Here is a 23,042-nt window from a genome sequence, read left to right as displayed (position 1 = left end):
AGTTTGAAAGAGCACACCAATTTTTATGTCTGGAAAATTGTTCTTTGGTTGAAAAATGACCAGAAGAAGACAGAAATAAGAAGGTGGTGAATCCACAGCAAAACTACAACATTAACATAGTTGGTGGTTTCAATTCTTTCATCAAAACATTTCATTAAAGACCAGTTTGTTCATTATTTTGCCCCTTCCTTCCTTCCTTCCTTCCTTCCTTCCTTCCTTCCTTCCTTCCTTCCTTCCTTCTTTCCTTCCTTCTTTCCTTCCTTCCTTTCTTCCTTCCTTTTTTCCTCTCCCTCTCTTCCTCTTTTCTTTCCTTCCTGTCCAATCTTACACAAATGAAGCTATAGAAAAAGATTTAAACATCTACTCTGAGATTTGGACAGGTCTAAGTAACTTTGTGGAGCTACCCACTCTAACAGATGCTAAGGATATGGTCCAGGTGAGTATAGAAATTTGGAAATAAAGGAGAGCTTGAAAGACACAGTTTCCCAATTTTCTTTCACTTGCTCATTCCCTTCACAGTCCCTCTCTTCTAGAACACTTTTGCAATATTTCAGAAGCAACGAGTGTAAACAATAAATACCTTCTTTGATTCTACACATTTTCTTGGGCCTTCATTTAACTCTATTGAACAGAAAGTATTTTTATTATTTCATTAGGTTTATCCAATTCTCTAAGGTGTATCAGGATATCATAAAAAATCTCAGAGTAATAATTCTAATACTGTACTAAGGTATGACCTATTGCTTCCTGTTTTCACACGTCTCAGAGCCACATACCTCAATAATTTCTTAATTTTTGAGGAACACTCTTTTTTATGATATAATACCAGACTATGTAGAAAACATCAGATTGTGTCTTAACTTGTTGGCACTGGCTAGCTTTTCTGGCAGTACAACCTTTGAGAGTCTAATTCCTTGAAATGACCTTATAGCATGAGAGGTTGAGGATCAATTCTCCTTCTGTCACTAAGAATCTGCTTGGGATTATACCTAAGTATGAAGGTGCCACACTCTTTAACAAAACTAAAAGGTTACCATAGTTAAGTGATATTGGGGTGTTGGGTGCCAGAATTTTTAAAGCCAATTCATCTACAAAGTCAATGTGGACACAAGACATGTATTGCATTGTTTTAGTATACACCCATACCTCAAACATTTAACATGTTGTCAAAAATAACACTTTGAGCTATTAACCCTTAACCAAATGTAAAAGCAGGGACCATAGAAAATTAAATCTCCAGTGAAGCAATACGTCAAATAGTATGATTTTTGTTCCTGGTTATTCCAATGAGTTCGTAAAAAAAAGAAGCAAATAAAAATATGACTGAAAATGTAAATAGAATTTCAAAAAGTGTGCCATATAATAGAAGTATTGTTGAAAGTGTCACTGACGATATGAAAGCATCAATAAAGTGGGATATCTAGTTGATTTAACAAGAAAAAAGAAAAAGAAAAAAGGAGAAGGAGGAAGAGGAGGGAGAAGAGAAAGTAACAGACTTAAAAAGGTGAGAGGGTTGCTTTAGGAAGTATTCAATACATTAATTTGAAGTAGTTCATTCTTGACAATTTCCTAACTGTTGCAAAATATGTTGTATAGGACAATTGTGCGGTAATAAAGTGGCTCTAACAAAGAAAGTTTGAGGGCCAAGAGGCCAAAAGAGTGGTATGTGTTGTGAAATCTATTTGTAATGTTGTCTTATATGAGTTAAGATAGATGAGTGCTGTAGAGCATTAATCTGTGAGAGGAAACCATATGCTAGATAAAGGCATATTTTGTTTGCTTTGACCATTAAATTCATGTTTAAATAATACCAAAATGCCTAGATTAAGAATAAAACATCGATTACATAAATGTTCAGCTTTATAAAGTCTCTCTTCATTCACAAGACAATTTTCTGAATAACCAATATTTATCTAGTATAGGCATGAAGAAGGGTTAGTAAGCAATGCAAAAATGAAAGCAAAAAAAAAAAGTCAGAGTAAAAAATATCTATTGCATCATGCTTCATATAAAATATTCATAAGGCGATCTTTAATTATTTAGGTTTCTCTATAGATTTGTCTAAGTATTTGAGTTGTATAAACTCCCCCACCACCACCACCACCACAATGTTTTCTAGTTTAAATAATGTTGAAAAAATGTCCTATCAGCAAGGTAGAATTTATAGGATATTTTTAATCCAATTTAGCTATATAATCAAATAGTTTTTATATATTATCTTCCCACATGCTAAGGATTCAAATTCAATTATTTAAAATTATTAAGTGACTACTATACATATATACACACAAATGCATGCAATGACAATATACTCTATTGATCAGCTTCTTATTTATGTTGAATTTTTAAGGAGAAATATCGCAGGAAAATAAGTTGATGCCAGAAAATTAAGTTTTATAACACCCCTATTTTAATTCAACAATCATATTTCTAAGATATGGGGTTTATATATATTCAGCTTGACTTTTTTTTTTACAACATTTATTTTCATTAAATTTGACACTTGCAATAAACTTTTAGAATATTGAAATGTATCAAAACACCCTTTATTCTGAATATTACAACAAAAAGAGTGATATTATATTCCTATAAGTCTTACCCACATGAAAAAATATATTGCACTGTGATGAAAGGAGATAAGAATATTATATTACAAAATTGAATACAATCTTTAAGAATAGAAGTATTGATGCTACGGTTTGGAAAAAAAAGAATAATAAATTTCCCTTTGTGAGTAAAAATCCATGTTTTTTGATGAAGCAGTATTAATATTTTGATAAGAGTACAATTTAATATATAATTTTAGATGATCAACAACATGTATCAAACATTCAGCTTTTTCTGAACATCATATTACTCTTACCAAAGTAATTTCTTTTTCTCCTTGGAGATGCTCCCGACTCTTGCAAAAGTGAAAATGCACAGATCTGATGATACAAGTCTGTTAGGCCCAAGAATTATATAGTACAAGCTATGTAATAATCTTGCCATTGATTGAAATAAAACAGGTTAATAATTATGTACATCAGTCAATTGATTGTGATTTTCATTCATGTAATCTTCATTATTTTCATGGAAAACATATGAAAGTTCATTTGCCTGATTGCTTGGAAAGGCAATGGAGTGATATTATCTTTTGATTTAATCATGTCCAGTGTATACTGTATCTATATATATAAAAAAACAGTGACCTTAACACCATCATGACTGGAATGACCAGAGGGATGACCAGAGACCAGAACACTGCAGCCTCAGGTTGTCCTCGCCCCCCCAGTGAGTACCCCCACCCCAATCTGGGGCATGGCTGGCCTCCAAACTGTCTGTGGCCCTTTGCTAAGGCCAGCCCTGTCCCCAGCAGAGATTCCCACCTTGATGTGGGTCTGCAAATGACTGGCACCCCTCACTCAGGCCAGCCTTGCCCCCCCAGCAGGGAACACCCACCCAGATTTGGGGCCCGATCAGGGCAGGCTAGTCAATCTCTATCCATGCACCAGGCCTCTATTCCTATATAATAAAAGGGTAATATGCAAATTGACCCTAAAGGCAGAACAACCAGAACAACCACTGAACCAGTCACTCACTATTGAGGTACTGACCTGGTTGCCCCTTTGGGTCCCTTTCCCCTGCCAGTAGGCTCCAATTGCCTGATGGTGAACAGGGAACAGAGGCAGGTGATGGGGGATGTGGATGGCACTAGGCCAAGGCTCCTAGTTGCCCCACATACAGAGAGCAATCTGCAGAGGTGGTGGGGCCTATGAGCAGGTGGGAACAGCCAACCTCTTGGTCCCTTCCCCTGGCCATCAAGCTCTGATCACTTGATGGCAAGTGTGGAACCAGCGGTGGGTGGCAGCAGGGGGTGGAGCCAGTTGTGGGCAGCCTGGGAAGATGGCCCTGATCTCAGGCCAGGCCTAGGAACTGTACCCACACTTGAATTCTGTGCACTGGGACACTAGTATATAAATAATTAAGAAATTAAATATGAGTCTGGAACAGAAAGATGATGAGATTATTATGAGATACTTGAGGCCCGGTACATAAATTTGTGCATCCTACAGCCCAGCCTGCACCCTCTCCAATCTGGAACCTCTCAGGGGATGTCTGACTGCTGGTTTAGGCCCATTTCCGGGGATTGGGCCTAAACTGGCAGTCGGACATCCCTCTCACAATCCAGGACTGCTAGCTTCCAACTGCTCACCTGCCTGCCAGCCTGATCACTCCCTAACCACTACCGTGCCAGCCTTATTGATACCTAACTGCTCCCCTGCCATCCCAATTGCCCCCAACTGTCATCCCCTGCTGGCCTGGTTGCCCCTAACTGCCCTCCCCTGCTGGCCTGATCTCCCCAACTGCCCTTCCCTACAGGCCTGATCCCCCCAATTGCCCTTCTCTGCAGGCTTGGTTTCCCCCAACTACCCTCTCCTGCAGGCCTGTCCTTCCCAACTGCCCTCCCCTGCTGGCCTGATCACCCACAACTTCCCTCCAACTTGCACTGACCACCTTCTGACCACATGGGGGCTGCCATCTTGTGCTAGGGTATGAAGGTCAATTTGCATATTACTTTTTTATTTATATAGGATGTAATTATGAGAATTGTATTCTCAGGATGAGATTGTTATGAGATTATGTAATTATGAAATTTGTATTCTCAAATTTTGCCACATTAGTGACTCATAAATTTAGAATGAATTGGGTGAGAAAAACATCATCTGAGAATCACCAGAACTAAGTTTATATTTGCTTAGGAGCTCAAAATTTATTTGCTTCTCCATGATTTTCAGTTTGTTATTTTGATCATACTCCTTTATTCAGTATGACTCATCATATAGAAATCAGGGCTCAAAACTTACAGGAAGCATGCGGAGGACTATTTGTCCGAGTTGTGAAACCTGTTGGCTCTTCAAGATAAACTGTGTACATTGAGCGAAAGAATATATAAATAAGATAAATCAAATAGAGTATTGCTAGGACAACTTTACACAACTATAATTATGGAATGAATCATTAGGTTTCCTTGAGAACATCCAAACAAATGCTAAATTGTGTTAATGTTTTAATTCAGAAGCAAAATTGTTTTTTTGAAGTTGAAACTGAATTTTGTCAAAATTTTCCCACATCCTTTACTGGCCCCCTATACTAAACCTTACCCTCCACAACCCATCCCATTTGCCCTTTCAATCTCTGCTTTAAAAAAAAAATAGTTATTCATTTTAAAGATGAATTCACCCTTAAGTCTCCCATGGATTTTTTTCACACATACCTTGAGCCATCTTAAAGCACCATGCTATGTGCTGTATAAATGTTATTCCACTTACTCCCTAAAAAAAAAAAAAAAAAAAAAAAAAAAAAAAGAAGAAGAAGAAGAAGAAGAAGAAGAAGAAGAAGAAGAACACTCCAAGATTGAAAGCACCCTGTTTTATAAATGAGAAAACTGAGATTTAGTGAGATTAGATTACTTGCCCAAACCTGTGCATCAGAAATTGTTGGAGCCAGGAATTAACCTCAAGTTAGTCAGAATCTAAAACGTATACTCTTACAAGTACACAAACTTTTAAAATTTAATTATCCAGACTTTGTCCAAGAGAAAATCATGTTAGCTCATGACAGCATTCAAATTAGTCACTCCTTTAGTTTAGAAGTATTTTCTAAGTACCTTAGGTGAACTCACTGTAGGAGAAAAAAAGATTAAGGAAAGGTTTAAGTCCTTCTTGTGCAAAGTATTTAAAGTCTCCGTGTTTCCATTTACTCATCAATTTGGAATAAGCATGTTCATCTCACAGGTCATTGTGAAGATTCAGTGTGATGTCCAGTATAATAGCACCTGGCACATAGTGAGAAAGAGTTTTTAGAAAGGATTATTATGTTATTATTAGGGACAGTCTGTGAATAGAATAGTGAATAGAAATATAATAGAAATAGTGAATAGAATAGTGAATAGTAAAATATAATTGAGGCACAAAGGACTAATATATAAAATGATTATAGGACAATTGTAATGCATGTTAAAGTATGTAATGCATACAAATCCTATCTAATAAAAGAGTAATATGCAAATTAACCATCACTCTGTAACAAATATGGCGGCCCCCATCGCCACAAGATGGCAGTGCCCAGTCCCCTCAGCCCCACTGCTGGAATGTCCAGGACTGTCCTCTGGAGCAGCGAGACTGGATCCACCGTTGGAGAGGGTGGATCCAGCCTCTCCGCTCCACTACTGCTGCAGTGTCTGGGCCTGTCAGCCCCCTCTGGGAATTGTGGGGACCAAGCAGGGAGGCTGGATCTGCGCCCAGACAGGGCAGACAGAGCCCGGACAGCAGGGCCTGGGGGCTTCCTTAGTGTGTCAGTGTCAGTGAAGCCCACAGGCCTAGCAGACAGAGCACACTGCAGAGTATTGGAGCTTCTTTTGCATGGCACATGGCAGGGGTAGGCAGAGAGTGGACAACAGGGCATGGGAAGTGGGCTTAAGCCATCCATCTCCTGAGAGTTTCTGGATTGTAGAGGGTACAGGTTGGGCTGAGGGACCCCATGCATGAATTTTGTGCACCTTGAAAGGAACTGTAGGCCACAAGGCTGTGGTGGGCACAGGGGTGGATCTCAGCCCATCCTCTGCACCCCTTCCCAGCCCCTCTTGCTGTGGCTCTAGTTCCCTGTCTGCCAGCAGCTACACTTCCCCCACTGCCACCCATGCACTGATGGCACCTGCCCTGCTTGACTCTCTAGTGGCACAGAGTGACTGGGGCCAGCACCAGCAGTGAGTGCGAGCAGGGCCAGTGCTGTCAGTGGGTGTGAGTGGTGGCTGCTGCCCTGATTGCCCCTCAGGAGCATGGGGAAGTGAAGAAGCCCTCAGGGGTGATCAGGGCTATCAACTGCCACTTACACCTCCTGACAATGCTGAGCGATCAGGACCAGCACTGGGCACTGGTGACTGGGCACTGCGGATACATGTGACAGGCAGGACCATGGCACATGGGAGCGAAGAATTTTCAGCAACCAGCAGAGGTACACCCCAATGACAGGGACCCATGCCCTGCCTTGGTCTGGTGCCCCTGCTCACATGTTCCACCATCCCACCAGGCCAATGCCTGCCATTTTACACACTCTGCCACCTTCTGCTGACACTAGCCACATTCCACATGCTTTCTCTGGTGGTCAGCATATGTCATAGCAACCAGTTGCTGATCTATTTGCATATTATATATATATATATATATATATATATATATATATATATATATATATATCTTATCTAATAAAGAGGGACTATGCTAATTTACCCTCACGCTGTCACAAAGAGGGTGGTGCCCACAGACAATAAGGAGGGAATATGCTAATTGACTGCCCTGCCCTCAAAGATGGCGGTGCCCACAGCCACAAGATGGTGGTGCCCACTCTCCTCAGCCCTGCTTGGGGGACTGGCATGCAGCAAGGCCGAGCCTGCCCCAAGGTGGACCCAGCCACTCCACACACCTGCCTTCAGAGTCCCTCAGTCCCCTCAGCCCACCAGCCGCCCAGGGTGGTCCTGAGGTGTAGGCAAGCCTCAGATGGTGACTGCTCAGTCACCAAGGGCCAGCCTGAGGCTCAGGTAACCAGGGCTGGCTAAAGCTTAAGCTTGTGCTGCTGGCAGTGGCAACAGCAGAGGTATGATGGGGCGTCACCTTCTTCTGATCGAGGGCTCCTAGACTTCGAGAGGGGGCAAGCTGGGCTGAGGAACCCCTTCTCCAGTGCATGAATTTTCATGCACTGGGCCTATGTATTACAAAAGATTTCTGGGAGCAGCTGCATCGTAACATGTTAAAGGGCTAAGTAATACTTGAGATTAAGGATAAGTGATTTAAAGGAGAGGCAAGAGGGGGAATTGGAGGACTCAACTGAAATGGAATCTTTAGGTGTTTCTAGTTTATCTGTCCTTCAGATCAAATAACAGCTAATAATGGTTTAATGCTTCCTAGATGCCACTAACTAATTACCATGCTCAGCCCTCCCAGCAGCTATATGAAGAAGGTGCTATTCCTGTTTCCTTTCCACATGTAAGGAAACTGAGGCACAGAGATGATGACTGCCTTGCCCAGGGTCACACATCTAGGGAGCAGCAGATCCAGAATTCTAACGCCAGGCTTTCCCACTCAGACAGTCTAGTTACAGAACCCAGGGATCTTCTAGGGAGGCACTGAGCACACACTAGGGGCAGGGGAATGTGAAGGGAGGAGGGGTGCCAGGTAGGCCTGATTTAAGATTAAGGACAGGACCTGTGCCCCTTGTTATGGTAATTGAGAGTTTAACCTAAATGCTTCCTGCTTAAATCCTCAGAATCAGAGGATCTGAAACCTGTCTTTGAGAGGTAAACCTTTTGGGAATTGACTAGGAATTTTGCTGCAGAAAATGATAAGCAAGTTGGATTAAAGGACTAACTCCCACTTCAGAGACAACCACATACAGGAGGAGATGAACAAGAGATGTAAATCGCATTACAGAAGTCCATGTAACTGGGGTCAGGATGAGGCCTGGAAAGGAATGTAGAAGGGAGGAAGAATATGTTACCTAAGATTCAGAATGAGGTATAAGTGGGCAGTTAGCAGGAAATAGAAAAGATAGAAGGGAAACATAGATAAGCAAGGCATCTATCAATATTAAGCAGAATTAAAAAGGTAGAAAAATTAAGGTGAAGTGGAGCTGAGCTGGGGGCAAATTTTAACTCACTAATGAAATATATTTCTCTCTGAGCAACTTTTTATCAGAGTTCAGCATTTTAAAACATAAATTTTAATGAATAACTTGTTGACAAAGTCTGAGTAATAAAAATGCTATTTATTACAGCATTATAATTACTTTGTTATTATTTTTAATTCCCAATATATCACTGCCTTGCCAGGGGAGTTCTCTAGCCTGGATTCTCATTTTTTTAAAATAATGTTTTTATATGTCTGAAGCAACCAAACTATTCTGCCTTTTCTTGCTCTTTTATTAACCTCCAATTCTGGTTCAGACACCCTCCTAGAGAGCTGGGGTTTGTTTGTTTTTTTCTTTTTTGTCACTTATAAAGATCACATATCTAGTTGGAATATTGTGTTCACTGTTGGTTACATGTTATCACACCATTGAATCACATCTTCCCCTCAGAAAGGTTTGCTTCCGGTGGGATCATTGAGAAAGAAACTGGACTGAGGAGTGGTATGCTTCTCAGCTCTTTATGCCATATCTATTTGCAACTTTCAAGAATATAATAAATTATAAAAAATTACTTTATATTTGGAGTTCTCTAAAAGAGAAAAATTATTGTTCTGTTTCCCTTTTTCTTTTAGAGTAAAAATGTCTTCAGGTAACAAAAACCCTAAGGCTCAGATCTTCCACCTAATAACTCATTGAAGGCATATGGCCTTTTAAATATATTTGCATTTTTAAATATATATATATATATATATATATATATATATATATATATTAATTTCAGAGAAGAAGGGAGAGGGAGAGAGAGAGATAAGAACATCAGTGATGAAAAGGAATCTTGATCAGCTGCCTCCTGCACATCCACACTGGGAATTGAGCCTGTAACCTGGGCATTTGCCCCAACTGTGAATGGTGACCTCCTGGTTCAGAGGTTGATGCTTAATTACTGAGCCACATCAGCTGGGCAAATATTTTTGCATTTTTATCTGCAGTTGACTGCATCTCACTGAGTCAGTAGTTTTGATGCTGGCAAATTTCTTCTATGAAATGGAAATGAAAATACTCCTAAAGAGAAAAAATGAATGCCCATTCTTCAAATAAAACAAAAAATTTTGGACATGTTAAAAGAGATATCTTTACCCACATTTCATAAAAGGGAAGATATGAAAAGATTTTCTTAAAGCTCTCCCAGATGGGGGAATCATACCTAAAATAGGGAAAGAAAATAACAAAGCATGTGAGTTAACTAACTTTGGTTTAATTCCTCAAAAACCAGATATTTCTCTAGCAAATTTGAATGCCAACTTGTGTGATTTTTACTAGCATCTGGAGGATTTCATTGTTGAATGTATTTTCTCGACACATGCAAAAGGAGGAAATGGGAACAAATATAGGTGAATACTCAGAGGGACATCTAAGCCATATAATTGTTCCAAAACACATGCTCAGAGGAGAAGGGCTTTTACAAACTCAAACAATGAAACTTTCAATTTTCAAATGAAGACTCCTTTTCATTTTTTAAAGTGCAATTTCTGAATACTGAATAATCTTCTTAATATTTTTTCAAATGAACTGTAGAGTTTCTAAGTGAGACTTTATTTTATCTTAAAGAAAAGTGATTAAATGCATGCAGTTTTATAAAACACTAGTGGCCTGGTGCACAAAATTCTTGCATGGATGGGGGGGATGTCCCTCAGCCCAGCCTGCATCCTCTCCAATCTGGGACCCCTCAGGGGATGTCCAACCAGCAGTCGGACATCCTCTCTCAATCTGGGACTGCTGGCTCCTAACTGCTCATCTGCCTGCCTGATCATCCCTAATCACTCTGCCTTCTAGCTTTCTGGCCCCCAACTGTCCCCTAGTCTTGCTAGCCAGATCACGCCCTACTGGCCTCCCTGACAGCCTGCTTTTTCCCTCAACTGTCCCCTCACACCAGCCTGATCATCCCCAACTGCTCTCCCCTCCTGGCATAATTGCTCCTATCAACCTCTGCCTTGGCCTCACCACCATGGCTTTGTCCAGAAGGATGTCTGGAAGGTCTCTCGGAAGGTCTCCTGGTCTAATTAGCATATTAGCTTTTTATTAGTATAGATGATTTAGAAATAAAATTTAAAACTTGACATGAATGTAGATATCCAGTGTATAGGAATGAAACTCAGAAACCCAGGTATGTGTTTATCCCTCAGATGAGTTTGGCCTCAGGTGGTATATTTCATGTCCTTGACTCCTATTAAGGGCCTAGGTTTAATTCTATTTCTTGTATCTCTACTGAGCGGTGACAGTTATTTGAAAACTGATCTATCTGAGGAGGGGGTTGGGGGGCTAGAAGAGGTCAATGAGGGTGGAAAATAGGGGCATATGTAATACTTTTGAGAATAAAGATTTAAAAGAAAGAAAGAAAGAAAGAAAGAAAGAAAGAAAGAAAGAAAGAAAGAAAGAAAGAAAGAAAGAAAGAAAGAAAGAAAGAAAACTGTCCTAAACTGGAGCCACACAGACTAAATTTATCTAATAATCAGACTTATACTGATATAATGCTATTTTCTCACTTTCTTTTTTCACATTTCTAATTAATTTAAAACTGTAATAATCTCCATCAATTACTTGTAGAAGAATTCTTCTAGGGCCTTGTTCTGAATGCTCCCCAACCCTTGGCCTTAGGTCTTTCCTGGGCTACAATGAGGTTGCTTCCCAGCGAGTCTCCAAAAGTGATTAGCATCAGCTATTTCATTTATACTTGTTAGCTTCAATGCCAGCAATAATCTGAAAGCTGGTGAGAGTAATCCATGCCCCCAAAATTGGACTTCAATGGCCTGTGTGTTTTGTGTTTGGTCCACTGGTTGTGTCTGCTTTTACCTCCTGCCTATCCCTTACTTTTCAATGCCACCTGAGGACTCTTTGGGATGCTTTTTAGTTTCCCCAACCTTAGCAAGTGTACCTTTATACAAAGTTGATAACAAACGTAGAGCTATTACTTCTATTTAATCAATAAAAGACAGTAAAATCACAAAGACAGTGGAATTCTGTTATTATAGTTTATTACTGATGGGTGGTCTGATGATAGGTTGGTTAAGTTTACATAAGTAATAAATTCATGTAAAATTCTTACATTGCATGTATTTCTTTCATAAAATTTTATTTTCTTGTCTTTATTTTAGTATAATCACCAACTAAGTTGTAATTAAGATGTTCATATTTTTTGTTAAACATTTGTTGAAGCATATAATTCTTATATTTCTTTAATTTATTAATTTCAATTTAGAGAATTTTATCTTGTCTGAGACAGTAGTGAAAGGGATAAAATTCTTAAAGCCATATTTAAATATAACATAAACAATAAATACAATACTATGTTTATATATTGTAATGGAATCTCATAAATTATCATAGAGAAAATACTACAAACTATTTTACTTTATTTTGCAGTTTACTGGCACATCACAATTTTTACTGCTTAACCAATACATAAATACACACAGTATGTATTAAGATAGATTTTTTTAATATTTCAATGCTATGACAGTAGCATGAATAAGTAACAATATATGGCCATGTATACCTTAATTCAAGATTAAATCTTGATCTGTAATATTCAGAAAAGTCTCTATAGAATTTAAATTCAAAATTTAAATGTTATATAATTTCCTTAAATTTTATTAGAATGTTATATCTCATGTAAAATTCATTTCAATTGAGAAAAATTCCCTAAATAAAAAATATTTTAAAAATTTAAAGTGATCAAGTTTAAATTAGTTTTATAAACTACTCTATCATGATCAATAGTATTAATAGTTCATACCAAATAGCTCTTTGTAGCTCAAGTCAAAAATTAATTTTATTTCTACCAAAAAACATGATTCAATCATGATTTGAAGAACTTTAGCTTATTTCCTTAATTCTCCTAATGAATTTTGTCTTGTCTACATTAATTATAATGACATTAATAAAATTTAGTCAGCATCCCCTAATGTGTCTCATCATCATTGTAAAATCAAATGAGAACATGTTTTATTAAGCTGTTTCACCTTTGGGCCGATCGGTAAATGTCATATAATCTTTGTTTCAAATATCATTATTGCTATTGGCACCACTGAGACCCTTTTTCCTTGTTACTATTTCACACTATAAGCCTTGCTTGGCACATAAACCTAGAGTTTTAGCCAAAGTACTGGCTTGAAGACCCTTTTCTTTGAACTATTATGCAAATATCTTTGAAATCAATGCCTAAAATTGAAAACTATTTTCTCAGTTCTGTATTTCATTCAAAACAATCTTTTTACATCAAGTAGAAAAGCAATAAAAATATCTTTAACTTTGATTTCTATATTTTTATCTGGTACTTTAATAAATATAAGTTTTTAATATGATTTTTGTGTAATAAATATGTTTTTAATATGATTTTTGTTCCTTACAAATTAGTTCACCAGTGTATCATTTCTTTTATTTTAGCTATGATGACATTTTCTGGTTTTAATAGCCTTTACTAGCATACTAATGATATTATTCTGAATTATTTATCCAAGATAGTAATAATCTGCTTAATATTTTTACCTGTCTTCATTTTTGGTTATTTTACCATTATATTGGTAAATCTCTTTTATTAAATCTAGTGATTTTCCATTGTTTTAAAAAATAATGTACTGCTATTACCATAAAAGCACTATTGTGCTCAGCTCAATATTGAAAGAACATTAGTAATGTTTTAAGAGCAGCATTGGTATGTTCTATACTGATAATTACTTGTCTGTATTAAATGTTATTGATTCTTTACAATTTATTCAATCTCCCTCCTTCTCCCTGCCTGCCTTCTAATAATTGATTGTATGTGTGTTCCATGTCACATTTCCTATTTTATTCTTTTATTTGCCAGTTTATAGATGTTTTTAATCATAAATCAGGCTCCAAAGTTGATCTTGAAAATTGGTTGTGAAAAATGTTAAAGTAGAATCTAAAAGCCTAATTGTCTGGGGTGAGGAAAGAATAGGTAGCTATTGATAAATTTGTATACAGTTTCAGTTTAGGATGATATAAATTTTAGAAATGGATAATAGTGGTTGTGCAATAATGTAAATGTATTTAGTAACTCTAAGCTATACTCAAAGATAATAAAATGGTAAATTTTGTTTTATTTTACCACAATTTTTAGAAAGCCCATTTCTACAGTTTTTATCTGTTTGAAATAATTTTGACATAAAGTTAAATATAAATATTCTGCTAGGATAATAGAAAAGATAACTGTAATAATAAAATTAGTAGGATTATGTTTTGTTACAAATATTATCATGCTCTCAGAATGATATTATTACAATTTCTAGAATTACCATCCAATAAACAATGATCAAGAACTTTTCTATTTTCTTGGCTAATTTACCAACTTCATAAATATATATTTTTTAATATTCCAACAAGCTGTCCAAGGTTGCATTTGTTGGTTATAAAATGCAAATTTGGTATCAGTAATTCTACTTTCTATTTTCATAATCTTGATCACCAATTAATCATCCAGTAGATTATATGTCTGATTTTATCTGACCTATTTAAGCTGAAAATTAGATAAGTTTTTATAATTTTACATTAATTTTTATTATTTTGATTAGAAACTAAAGCATCTTTTCCCCCTCTTCTCATAGCTCCCCTCCACCTGTTCCCCACTCCACTCACTGCCCTTACAATTGTAATAATCTGAACAATAAAGATTTATTTAAAAAAATAGAAACTAAGGCATCATTAAATATTTAGTATTGTCCCATTTATGGATTTAGTATGTCATATTTCATAGAGGTTAACTCAGTTTTATTCTTAGTATATTTAAAAATTTAAGCAGATCAATTGGAAAGTTTTCTTTTTTCTTTTCAGCATTTTTTGAGCTACATTTACATAACTTCTATTTCTATCATGATCTCAAATTGTAATCAATCACAACGATATAAGATTTTTCAAAAATTAAGTGTAATTGCATTAAAAAAATAAAAATTGAATATATTTTAATAAAATACACATTAACATAATATAAAATAAATAAAAATATCGAAAATTTTAATTATGTTTCACATATGTGTTGGTTATTAAATTACTTTATAATACTTGATTGCAGCAATTGGAAGAAGGTACAATGAAGCTTGAATCCGAGATAAATTAATTACATTATTTTCTCTTAAAGCAAGAATAATTTATCTTGGAATCAAAGTTGGATGTTGAAATGATCATAAAGAAATTGGGAGACTATATCTGGAACCAAGTTGATTCCCTGAGGTTCCTTTAGTATTCATACATCAAATAGTGAAAGTTAATGGAAAAGTATACCAAACAAAACACTGAGGTTCTAGATTCTTTAGGAATTGTTTTTTTTGGATCTCTCCAACAGGTAATGAATCCTAATCACCCAAGGTTCTGCCTGAGGCAAAGGTCACATAAAATGGATAGTGAAGGAAAGATCACTAAGGCCTCATGGGCAATTATGAAATGAGAATTTAAATGCTGGACTTACTTTCCATTACTTTTTATGTAAGCATGTCACCTTATATAAGGCTGGTTGTTTTGCAGTTGAATCCTGAGGTTTGAGAATATAAAGTGAAAATTTAACTGATTTCTAAGAAGGCATTAATAATTCCCAGAGAAGATGTTCTTTCCACTGAGCCAAAACGGTTTCAGCCTCATTCTTATTCACAGCTCCACCAAGAACTCTTCCAGCTCCTGAGATACCCGCCCAGTGGTCTGTGTCCCAGCTCTGTAGGGCTCTATATAAACTCCCAGGTGCTAAAAACTCAATCTCTTCTCTTTGTTCCCTAAGCCCCGGGGTCGGCAAACTGAGGCTCATGAGCCACATGCAGCTCTTCGGCCCCTTGAGTGTGGCTCTTCCACAAAATACCTCGGCCTGGGAGAGTCTATTTTGAAGAAGTGGCCTTAGAAGAAGTTTAAGTTTAAAAAATTTGGCTCTCAAAAGAAATTTCAATTGTTGTACTGTTGATATTTGGCTCTGTTGACTAATGAGTTTGCCAACCACTGACTTTGCCCTACTAGTGCTGACTTACTTTAGCAGTAACTATCTCTATGTTACTCAGTGTTGTATTTTATACTTTAGTCCTCTTAACACTATTTAATATCTTATCTAATAAAACAGTACTATGCAAATTGACCATACCTTTATTACATCCACAAGCCATGCCAATCAGGAGAGAGTCTCCAAATTAACCCAACCAAGTAGCTGTAGCCACAGAGAGAGCAGGAGGCTTGAGTTTCCCCTGGCACTGGAGGAAGCCAAGCTTTCTGCCCTCTGGCCTGCCTTGGCCTCCACTCAAGGCTACAATGTTTCAATTATAGAAGATAAATAAATCCCAACAAAAATGGCTACAGCCAGGGAGTGAGCAGGAGACTTGGCTCTGCTCAAGGCTACAAAGTTTCAATTATAGGAGATAAATAAATCCCAGATACCAGGGCCTCCACTTGGGTCACCGGGGGGCATAGCCAACTTAAAAACCACCACAGGCCCCTCACCCAGGCTGCCCCATACCCTAAATGAACCCCCACCTTGATCTGGGACACTCTTCAGGGAAAAGTAGCTGGCCTCTACCTGTGCACCAGGCCTCTATCCTATCTAATCCTATCTAAAAAAAGAATAATATGTAAATTGACTGTCACTCCAACACACAAGATGGCTGCCCCTATGTGGTCAAAGATGACTGCTCCCATGTAGATACAAGATAGCTGCCACAAGATGGGAGGACAGTTGGGAGGAACCTGGTTTGCAAGGGAGGGCAGTTGTGGATGATCAGACTAGCAGGGGAGGGCAGTTGGGAGGGACCAGGCATGCAAGGGAAGGCAGTTGGGGGTGATCAAGCCTGCAGGGGAGGGCAGTTAGGGGTGACCAGTCTGGCAGAGGAGGAAAGTTGGGTACAACTGGGTCTTCAGGGAAGGGCAATTGGGAGGGGGACCCAGGCCTACGGGATAGAGCAATTAGGGGGGACCAGGCCTACAGGGAGGGCAGTTAGGGGCAAACAGGCTGGCAGGGGAGCAGTTAGGCATTAATCAGGCTGGCAGTGGAGTGATTAGAGGATGACCAGGCTGGCAGGCAGAGGTGGTTAGTGGCAATCAGGAAGGCAGACAGGTGAACACTTGGTAGTCAGCAGTCCTGGATTGTGAGAGGGATGTCCAACTGCTCATTTAGATGCAATCCCAGTAGGATTGGGCTTAAATGGGCAGTCAGACATCTCTCGAGGGGTCCCAGATTAGAGAGGGTGCAGGCTGGGGTGAGGGACTCCCCACCCCATGCACAAATTTCATGTGCCAGACCTCTAGTATTTTTTATGTTCAATTATTTCTGTGAAAATAAATGTTATGTATTCTGTTTTCCTGACTAGTCCCTACTATGCTATTGACTATAAATACAAATAAATATATATTCCTTGAAAGTATTTTAATTATATATTAACATTAAAAAATATATAATTAGAAAATTATAAAAGCAAAATTAATTAATCTGAGAATTTTATATTTGAAAATAAAATTTTATAAAATATCAATTCAAGCATTTATCATATATCTAATTATGTCTGGAGCTAGGCATATGCATATTTAAAAATAATATAAGTTGCTAATGTTGCAATGTTCACAACCATCTTGTAAAACTGTTGTGAATACCAAAGTCAGGAGAACATCCAGAGGTCTCATTTGGAAAACAGAGCAAAACAATACATTGCTTGTACACATTGCTAAGATTGATTCTTTAGTCCATGAGTATTCATTTATTTATGCTGAGAGGAAAGATTTTACAGAAAAATTAATTCATCTTTTTTTTTTTTTTTTTTTTTTTTTTTTTTTTTTTTTTTTTTTGCTTGAACAATATCAAAGCATTCTCTCTTGGGAGTTGTGTTCTCTTATATCCCAAGACTTCAGGGCAGCACTACGTAATGACCTGTTTGAGATCAAGAGTCATGAAGTATTTTTTGTGGTTTCTCACTGGTCATACTGTGTCAGTTTGCGCGTGTGTGCTGTGTGTGTGTGACTGTGTGACATAACACAGGAACTAGAGAAGAGCTCCTCCCTCTAGGGACCTGAGGACATTACAGGTCATGTTACTGTAATGAGATATTTTCGTGTTTACTGGATTTTATTTTTAAGACCGTAAAATTTTTAACATACTTTTTTGGTCTTTATTTTATTTCCTCTCTTTACCAACCATCAATCGTTTTGTTTTGTTTTTTACAACTATCAATCTTTATTTCTTTTCTAAAGACCTATCCTTTTTGAAGTTTTCCTCTTTCCCAGAGAGTTTTATTTTTCATATTTCTATGACATAACCAATGCTATTATAGATGTCTTTTGTTGTCCCCTTCATTCTGGTCTTCTAGTCCTCTTTCACTGACCCACTTTTTGAAGCAGCATATGACTTGTTTGCAGTTTTCACAATTCTAAAGCTCACTTGGCAATATGCTCACTTGTTATTTACCTGGATCTGTATCTCCCTCAAGGGCCTCCATTACAATTGATGAATTTGCTCTAAGACTCACAGCCTCTGAAAACTGCCTGAACAATGATATTCCCTTTGATAACTGGTCTTATGTAAAACTTTAAAATTTCGCTAGAGGCCCCCAAGGTCCTTTACATTATGTAAGAGTTAAAGGTCTACTCCTATAGTATGAAAACCTAGCCTTATTGCTATTATCAGAGTCACAATTACCTCCATTACCCAATGCATCTGCTCACGTCAGCTTAGCTTTGGTGTGCCATGTGGCCTCCGAAAATAAAGCAAATCCACAGAGAAGCCTTCTATTCTCTTTATTCTCACCTCATGGAGAGCTTTTGCTCATAGAAGCAAACAGGGCTCCTTGATTCTCAAATATTCAATTTAAGAAAATGCCCCAAATATAGTCCTTTAGTCTTTTCTGCAAAACTGAATTTCTTGCTCTCTTTGGTTTAGCTCAGTGGTCAGAGCATTGTCCTGAGGACCAAAGGGTCATGGATTCAATTCTCAGTCAAGAGCAGATAGGTGGATTGCAGGTTCGCCAGTCCCAGAAGGGGTGCAGAAAGAGAGGCAACCAATTTATGTGTCTCTTTCATGCGGTTATTTCTGTCTCTTTCTCTCTTTCCCCTCCTCCTTCCCTTCCACCCTCTTTAGAAATCAATGGAAAAAATATCCTCTGGTGAGGATTTAAAAAAAGAAACAACAAAAAACAAAAAACCTGAATCTCTTTTCCACCCCTCAGACAAAAAGTCCTGGAAGGGAGTATGGCCTAATTACAACATCTTGTCATGTTAGGGTGCCGTTCCTTTCTGTCTTCGGCACTCTCAAGTGTTTAACTGGAAGTTGAACTTCGTGACAGAACTCTCTGGTCCCGCCATTCTCCTAGTCCTAGAATTGTTTTACATAAATACATTTATGTTACATAAAAGTATTTAGAAGAATTGAATATAATTTTTGGTTTCAAACTTTTATATTTTATTCACTTTCTCATTATCTACTGAACTCCAAAATAAATAGCTATTCACCACTAATCCTTTAATACATCTACATTTAATATTCTAGGTTATTCAAACAGAATTAAAATGAATTAATTGACAAAAAGACTATAATAAATTAAATACATTAGGAAACAAAACTAGAAAACTAAGCATACACATTAGACTAGAGCAAATATACATAAATACTTTCCGGCATTTTACCAAAGTAATGATTTTTTTTTTTTTTTTTTTTTTTGTATAAATGTAGAAGGCAATGAAATCATCCAAAATTTTTTTTAACATCTTACTAATGTAATAGGCAACTAAAGAAGAATATAGTAACATTCCCTTTGGAGTTTTATATTTAAAAAAGAATATTTGAACTTTTGTGTGGTCGTGAACTTTCTTTACTAATTTGATTATGCCAGAACCCTAAATAATAAAAGCCTAATATGAAAATTGTCCCTTCAGGTGGTTGTTCAACCTGGAGTTCGACCCCATGCTATGATGTGCGCTGACCACCAGGTTATGTTGTGGAACATGGCGGGCATTGGCAATGTGGTGCTGGCAGCAGGCGGCAGTGAAGGCACTAATGGCCCTGATGGGCCCTGAAGACAGTGGGACCGTGGTGGGATGGTGGAGCAAGTGAGCAGGTGGCACCTGGCCAAGGCAGGGTGCCAAGTAGGGCTGTGAGGCTGGGAGTGCAAGCTGGGGCCCAATCCCTGCAGGCCACCCTGAGGGACCCCACCTATGCACGAGTTCCTGCACCAGGCCTCTAGTAATTAAATAAGCCTGATGTTTCTGAAGCCCTCTTAAAATATTCACAGGATAATTGTGAAGTATAATTCACAATATTTTTGTCGACAAAACACTATTTGCAAGTGTATTACAGTATACTATATAGCTTTATACACAAAGTAGACAGAATAATCAACTTCCTCATATAGGTATGTGAGGATTTAAGGGAGTGTCATTTGAATACATAATTTCCCCCTTCACCCAAATCCCCAAATGCAGTTGAAAATAACTAATGGTGCTGCAATTCAGTTGGTGCCCTGCACAAATTTGTTCGAAAGCAATGCTTAAAAATGCTATTAAGAATCTTAATATTCAAATAAAATTCCCCTGAGTTTGAACTTGATATTACGGCATGTAATAGGGGTAGTAGTGACTCTCTTAGAAGTCCCAGGTATCATATTCTCTCATTGACAGTAAGTCTTATGGAGAAGACAGATATTCTATCAGTCACCTGTGTAGCAAAAAGCATGCTTGCATGGCTGAAAATCAAACACATTTTACAAATTTTACAGATTAAGCAAGCCCTTGATGTATACATTGATGGTCTGAACCCATTGGCTTTATCTTATCTTAAAAACCCATCACCTGTCTTTTGCTGACTTCCCCTTTCTTGTGTTCTAATTCATGACATTTCTCTGAGGACTATAATTAAACTACAACTTAAATTGAATTAATTTAAGCCCAAACCCAGGCCTTTACCTATGCCCAGGTATTGTAGATTAAATTGATATAAATGAAGTTTAGAAAGTTTATCTGATAAAGAAGATGTAAAATTAAACATTAAGAAAATGATACTCATCTGTATCAGGGAATAGATGTGGACAGAGTTCTCTTTCAGGCATAAATTATTCATTTGAAGGACAGGTAAACAGAAGACAAGTTAAAATTTTCAGATCCTTGAGTACTATTTCCTGTATTGCTATGGACCACCAATTTCTTGCATGTAATGTATTCTCAAAAAAAATCGTATCTTTTTTTGCACCCTCTTAACTTGAAGTGCAGACTTTGACATTGAATTTTAGGCAGACATACATTGCAGTGAATAAAAAGTGAATTTTAATGCAATGTAAACCTGGGTTTCAGGATTGCATTATCACAAATTATTAGTTTTATACCCTGGGTAAGTAATTTTTCTCTATTTTTCCACTTCATGACTTGTGAATTCAGGATACTAATACCAACATCACTGGATTATTTAGTATTAAATAAGACAATGAGAGTAGAGATGCTTGCTCATAGAAGGACTCAATGAGGGGTAGTTATTTTTGATGTAATACTTTTTGTATTTTCTACAGAGGAAAATTAAAGAATACAAATAACAGAATGTTACTAGAAAATGTACTGAACCAGATTCAGAAGATAAATTGCTAGTCTTGACTTTACCAAGACGTTCTAGATTCATTCAATGACTTTGTAGAAATGAATTGCACTGGAAAATTTTTGTGTTTTCTCATTTGTAAAATTGGATGAAGATATTTGAGTCCCTAACTCATTTATTTGTGAATGTAGTCAGATAATGTATGAAGTTATGTTGAAAAGTATCAATATCCATCATATTTAGTTGCAAGTAGAAAAATAATTAGAATTGATAAGAAACATATTATCAGAGTTTTAAAATTAGGAAATAGTGTGCACAATTTAAAGGACATAATGTTGCTTACAAGTTAAAATTTTCAGATCCTTGAGTACTATTTCCTGTATTGCTATGGACCGCCAATTTCTTGCATGTAATGTATTCTCAAAATATAAAGTAGTAATAATATATAAAGTAGTAATAATAAAGTTGTTGAAGAACCCAACAAAAAAAAAGAGAGCATTGCTGTGGCAGCATCCCTTGTGGCCTGACTCCATCACACTTCCCTGGCTCAATAAGAGGTAGCATGATATTTGTAATTATCATTATCTTGGGCATATATTTATTACCACAAATAACATATTTTAAAATGCATAGACATCATATCACACAGGGACATTCTTCTGTGACTTGAAAAATTTTATTGGTATGTAATTCACATAACATAAAATTGTGTAAAATCTGCAATTCAAATATTTTAGTATATTCACAGACTTATGAAAATCAAAACAACCTAAGTTTAGAATGTTTAATCCCAGAAGAAACCCTATATCCATTAGCAACCACTCTCTCTCTACCTACCCTTGTCCTATGCAGACACTATTTACATTTTATGTGACTTGCAATTTACTCATCATATGTTTCTGAAATTTATCCATGTTGATTCTAGTGATATTAATTTATTTTCATTGCCTATTCTATTCTGCATAGTCTATCAGCCACTGGAAAATATTTGCAAAAATCTCCATTTATAGCGGTTGATTTTTCTATTTCAAAGCCATGTCATTAAAGACATATACATTTAGAATTATTAGATTTTTGGTTATGTGAAACTTTTATTTTCATATAATAAACAAAACTTTTGAAGTATTTTTTGACTTAAAGCCATTTTATTTCCTATTTATAGAGTTATGTAGCATCTTTTTCTGACTAGTGTTTGCATGTATATCTTTTTCTATACTTTTACTTATTATTTAGGTATATTTATTACAAAGAACATATTGGTTAGTATTTATCAGATTTTGAAAAAACCCCCACATATTTTCCTTTCAGAGATTTAAAAGTATATTTATATATAATTTTTTGTCTTATCTTTGGTTTTCTAGCCTGATCTATGTTAACTTAAGCTGTCAATAAGCAACATAATAAAAAGGCTTGATTATTTTGGATGGTTGATGTTCCCACCTTTGCTGAGAATATTTTTATATCTCAGCAAAGCAGGTGTCTAGTCAAGTAGAGCTAATATTATTAGTTTAGTCAATTCATTTTTCAATTTGATCTCAAAATGGAAGTACTGAATATAAATGTTTCACAAACTAGAAGTGCCAAATTTTTCCAGTGTTTTTTTATGAACCTTGGAATAGTACAAGGAAACAAATTGAAGCTGTCCAACCACTTTTTCAGAGGCTAACTGGATGGGTGCTAGAGGCCAAGTTGATGAATTAATAATACAAAGACTTATATTTGACTATAAAGTTATTTTAAATTACTATTTCCAGTCTTCTGAGCTAAATTCAGTTTGAAAAAAAAAAAAAAAGAAGTTTCAGAAAGTAAGCTGGAAGACACACTCTTGAAT

This window comes from Pipistrellus hanaki, assembly GCF_964339955.1.
Source record: "Pipistrellus hanaki genome assembly, chromosome: 1".
Taxonomy (NCBI): Eukaryota; Metazoa; Chordata; class Mammalia; order Chiroptera; family Vespertilionidae; genus Pipistrellus; species Pipistrellus hanaki.
The sequence above is the reverse complement of the archived record's forward strand: the minus strand, read 5'-3'. Positions refer to the sequence as shown.